At 36.5% G+C, this 5,739-nt stretch overlaps 1 long non-coding RNA gene across 1 annotated transcript; it reads left to right on the forward strand.

Moving 5' to 3' along the window:
- Positions 1 to 1,846: 1,846 nt before the first annotated feature.
- LOC109221092 lies at positions 1,847 to 5,384 on the forward strand. Its single transcript, XR_002067198.1, has 2 exons — positions 1,847 to 2,263; positions 5,179 to 5,384. It is a non-coding gene; the product is annotated as an uncharacterized LOC109221092 (long non-coding RNA).
- Positions 5,385 to 5,739: the final 355 nt, after the last annotated feature.

Raw genomic sequence — 5,739 nt, forward strand, 5'->3', positions numbered from 1 at the left:
TGATAAAAAATAAAAAACACTATCTTTGACACCGATATGAGTAAATTCCAGAGCAAACACAAATAGAACAAACAGTATGAAAATACCCATCTAATTATTTTCCTCAATTGTCATCTTAAAGGCAACAAGAAAAAGAACCATCCAACTTTAACATCTCTACTATAATTCTGCAAGAAATACTTTGATTTTGAAGGGTCTATCAAGCAAAAAATTCATCTACGACAAAAAAGTATTGCTAATACCAATCCAATAATTTTCCTTTAGTTTCACATTTCAGTCAATTAGTTGTCATCTAAAGATAAAAAAAGCCTAAACTTTACCCTCAGAATTGTGTTTCTTCAAAAATCTTGGCACATAGATTTTGATATAGAAGGGTCCATCAAGCAGAAAAGTAGACAATTTACCTACTTTTGCACACATAAACAAATAGAGAGGAAACAGATTCAAACCTGAGATGGGGGTGATGGAAAGCTAGAAAATAGAAGTGGGGGAAGCCTTGTATTTGGGGGTGGTGAAGTAGAAGAGACTGACAAATATGCCAAAGTAGTACTCCAAGTAGTGTAGGGAGAAAATAACGAGGGAACGCCAATTACAATTTGGAAACCCATTGAAGAGCCCGCCGATGGTTATTGCTCATCTTTCACCAAACGAGCAACTTCGATTCACCGCCAATGAACTCGAACACCATTTTGAGAAACCCTAGAGGATTAACAAGACTAATATTAGGCTTAAAGGGATTTTCCGGCGCTAACACTACCGGTGTCGCCGATGATAGTTTGGTCTTCTCCTCGTACTCTCCGGTAACAGAGACGTCGACGGTGGATTGGGAGAGAGACAAAGAGTGGAAGAGTATATGCGAATGGGGGTACTTTTAAGTCTAGAGATCTATTAGGTATACTCTTATTTTATTGAATAAAAAATTAATGGAATACTAATTAAAGCGGGCCTTTGTTAATTAGGCGGGTGTCGTCCAAAATTTGGGGAAAAATAAAGAGGGAATTCAAACCCGTCGCAATAAAGCAAAACGTTATTTAACCGTTACCACAGATTGACTTCCTGTCACGGTTGTTTAAAACGTTGCCGTAGAAGCCTCTATTGTAACGGTTATTGGACTACGGCAACGGTTCAGGTGCTAAACTGTGCCAATAGTACCAATAGCCTCACTCAACGGTTAAAACCGTTGCAATAGAATTCTATAGCAACGGTTATAGAACCGTTGCCATTAGAATCGTTGTCGTAGCCCAAATTTCTAGTAGTGTCTACTTCATCTCCTTTCTTTGGATTCTGTTGTTTTGAGTTTTCTGATTATGCATGCTTGGTCAAGTTGTGATTCCTTCTTAATTGACTAATGTGTTTAAACAATTTGGTTAATTGGTAGTAAGTTGGTTTAGGATGTAATTGTGATATTGCAGATTTTCTTTACGAATCAAAATTGTTAGAATAATTTTATTGAGGCTTGGACAGAGTTGAAGTGGAATGTTCATCTGGGCTGGTTCGGAATCAGCATTGGGCTCTTTGAGTCATTCATGACCAATTCAAAGAGGCCCAGTTGTTTTGAGCCCGGGTTCCATTGGGGTCAAAGGTCAATTTCAGGTTCATTAAGGGGTAGTTTAGGAAATAGGATAGAAAGGAATCTTAGGTAACAGACATAGAAGCTTCTAGTGTGGGGTGGGAATATCATTTTTTGGTTTTTGGGTAGCATTACTTGGTTTACAAGTCAAGATTCTAGGGACTCTTAAGCTAAAAAAATAATTCAGAAGGGACTAAAGAGGAAAATTTGTTTCTTTATTGTTGCCCTACTTGCTTGCCTATAAAGGCATTGTCTCTTGCCTTGCAAGGCAGACTTTAGAAGATCCAAGAGCTAAATATCTGAAAAAATCAAAATGGCTGAAAATTGAAAACACAACACTGTTTCATTGGGCTTTTCTGATTTCTGAAAGCTTTCATTTCCTGAAATAATTCTCTGAATAGCTTGAAGTGGAAATGGATTACATAGAGTGTGATTTTGGGTGTTTTTTTGGAAGGGGTTTTGGTTTGGATTTTGGGCTGGATGTCACTGTTTCGTTTAATTCTTCAATTGCATTCCTGAAATGGTTTTAAGAGCTATCTAAGTTGTGCTAAATAGAGGCTAGCATTTAAAAGCTGGTTTGAAGTTTGGATTGGGATCCATTTGTGGTTTGAAAGCTGTGATTTACTTGGTTCATTTCTGCTGCTGGAAACTGTTGTTACTGCTGAATCTTACCCTCTTTACTCTCATTTCCAGGTATGTCTCAGCACTCAAGAGCATGAGAAGTGTAAAAGATAGCCCTGTAATTGGAACTTGAGGAATTGTTCATGTGCTCCTGTTTAATTTGGTCTAGCTATTTGAATAATATTGTGTTTATTCAAGGCTATGCAATAATTTTTAGTTTTATGTTTAAATCGTGGTTCATTGTTTTAATTCTGGTTTGACTGAATCTCCCCCCCCCCCCCCCCTCAAGCATTTGTGTATGAAGATTGCTATCACTGAATTTGGTCGTTGGAGGAATTATAGTTCAGTAGTTAACTTGACTGATAATGATTAAAAGTGAATTGCATTCAGCCTATTAGGATGAACAGGTCTCATTGAGCTTCTCATTGTTTGCTTACTAATTGTTTTGGTTAAAAGATATGTGGGATGAGGATTTAAAGTGAGAGACGTAAAGAGTGTATTGATATATGCATGTTAAGAGCCATGTTAGCAAGTAGATTAGTGGATAATATGTTTATGAATAAGAATATGCAATTACAACTTTAAAACTTGGTTGAAAGCTGTCTTAATATCAGATATTCCGAGTGGTTAACGATCTGTTTATGCTTAACGTTTCTTTAACGACTGTATTTAGTGCTTCGAATCCTTAGTGGTTATTTAGGGCCTGATTCTTGTTATGAGGGGTTGAATTGGGTTTGCAGGGATTCGACCTAGGGTCTGGTCCCCGCAAATGCCTATTTCCTCCAACGGTGTGGGCCCACGTCTTGGGCCAACATTGGAAATTAAAATTGCATTCCTTCAGGTGAAAGACCAGTTGGTCGAACCCAACGTTTTCTTGCGTGGCTTTCTGGCGTTCCCCTTTGCCTTTGTTTTCGTTGTTTTAAAATTAGGCCCAAGTCTCTAAGAATAAAATACGGATAGCTTTCGTAGTTAAAATTTGGGTTTGAGAAGTAATTTAGGAGTAGTCATAATTTTCTTAAGTTTCATTTAGTTAGTCTAATTAGTGGGGCGAGCCATACTAGATGATATAAGTAATTATGGCCCTCTAGCGCGTAGCTTAAACTTTTTCCTAAAAGTAGAAGTGACGCGTGCCATGCCAAACAAAAATGACAATTGCGTGGCCTTCATTTTAATTCTGTATTGATCCTTAGATTCCGAGGCGTGTCATTTAGTAAATTCCATGGCCCTCGCAAAGTGCAAACGCGTAGTTGCTTTAGGCGCGTGTTTAACAATATTACTTTCCTAAATTCGGGTGCGCATTTATGTGACCCAAATCCAAATCTCAACGATGTTAAAATATGTCAAAAACCACGGGTGCATTTATGTGACGTGGTTCGAGGCGTATTTTAATGACGTTGCAATTCTCTTTAAAAGATAATAATAAAAGCGGCTAAAAGTTAAAATTTGCACATAGGTTCATAATTATTTAAAATCAGATAATTTAAGCCGAATATAACAGTTGAGCGACCGTGCTAGAACCACGGAACTCGGGAATGCCTAACACCTTCTCCCGGGTTAACAGAATTCCTTACTCGAATTTCTAGTTCGCGGACTGTAATACAGAGTCATCCTTTTCCTCGATTCGGGATTTTAAACCGGTGACTTGGGACACCATAAATCTCCCAAGTGGCGACTCTGAATTCTCTTAATAAATGAATCACGTTTCGATTGTCACTTCAAGTTGAAAATAACTCCCTTATTATTACACCCCTTCCCGGGGTGTAGTAAGAAAAAGGGAGGTGTGACAGGTAGATCAACTTGAATGTGGATCTGTAGTTGGTCTATAGTTTTGGATTTTTGGTTTGTATTTTGAAATTGGAGTTCTGAGTGTCCATTTTGTTTTCAGCTTTCGGGTAGATTGCAAAGCCTTTAGTTATTTGTTGGTCATACAAACACAACCACAAGATAGATACCCCTTAATCTGTCATATGTGAGACACTGCTGCACTTGCTTCTTCTAGTTATCATTATCTTTTTCCAGTATTTGAGCTCTCAATAGGGGGTTCACTCCAGGGGCAATGAGGCAGTTTTAGGATCTCACAACATTGTTTCTTATAAGGGAAGCAAATTTCCGCTACAGCATTAGTTAAGATCTAAAGACTGATCAATGCATGCCGTGCTTAATCTGCTATCTCTTTTTGCACGAAACTGAATGAGTTCCTATGCTACAATACAATCTTTTTGCATCATCAAGTCCATAATTGTTGCATTTTTGGCAACTTCAAAGGATGAAAGTAATCCTATACGTATTTTTTATTTTTTCTACCTTTGACAAGTTCTTCTCTCCCATTTTGGTTGTCACTGTTACTATTTGGAGGGTCAAATGTCTTCTAATATTGGCTATGGTTGTCTTTAAAAGTAATTTTTATGTAGTTTCTGTACTATTATTAAAAGTCAATGAACAAATATCCACTATTAACTTGAGAGTTTGCTGCTTGACTACCGTACTATAAATCGTGTTTTTATTGTGAAAGGAGGCAATGTGGTTATCTGGCAATGTTCTTATTTCTGGGAAGTGTTTAGGATGCTAAGGATAAGGTTTTCTGATGTCTTACCTTTTTCCAGAGGAGGATACTTATTTTATACTCTTCGCATTTATGAAAAATTTCACTCTTTTGTGTGTTTTTCTCATATATAGTAATGATTTGCATAGATGAGGGTTTTTTAACTGTGTGGTTGTCTTTACCTATCAAAAGGAAGGGGAAAAAATAGTGATGGTTTTTTGACGGCTCTTTAACACCTAAGTTTTGGAGTCAGTTCTTGAATTGTGTTGGTATTGAGAGGTTGAAAATTTTGGGATAGTCGTATTTACAAAGGAAACTCTGCCGAAAAATTTAAGAATTTAGAGCGTTTGAAAATTTTAGAGTTATCAAATTGGTCATTCAATTACTTTGTGATTCAATTATCTTTTAAAAAATTTATTTAATTATTTCTGGTTGTCTTTTGTAGGTGCAGCGATTGTGGAAGAAAGCAGTGACGAAGACCTTACTTGAGTGTTGTTGATCGTTGTTAAACTTTCTATCATCATGTTCAAAGATATTTTAGTTTAGAACTTTTTGTATGCAAACTCATCTATTTTGACTTTTGAATTGTTGATCAAACAATGTATTCACATTTTGTTTTTGTATATGAGTAATGCTAGTTGAATATTTTAATTTTATTTTGTGGTTTATATAAATTATGAGGTAAAAAATTTCATTGCATAGGAAAATATTCCTCATTTTGCTTCCATAAATATGAGAAATTCAATTGTGAATTTTTGTAGTAGAGCATATAACCGTTCCAGTAGACCTAGCAAATAATAATAGCATCCCCTAATAACCGTTGCAATATGTAACAATATCCGTTACAGTAGGGTACTGATAATTGTTCCAATATCACAAAAATCGTCGCAATATATCATCAAAACCGTTACAATACCCCCTATATGGAGACGGTTTTGAAACCGTTACAAATAACCATTCCAATAGACCTATTGTAACACTGAATCCCGGAACGCCTCCAAATCCG

This window comes from Nicotiana attenuata, unplaced genomic scaffold (assembly GCF_001879085.1).
Source record: "Nicotiana attenuata strain UT unplaced genomic scaffold, NIATTr2, whole genome shotgun sequence".
Classification (NCBI taxonomy): domain Eukaryota; kingdom Viridiplantae; phylum Streptophyta; class Magnoliopsida; order Solanales; family Solanaceae; genus Nicotiana; species Nicotiana attenuata.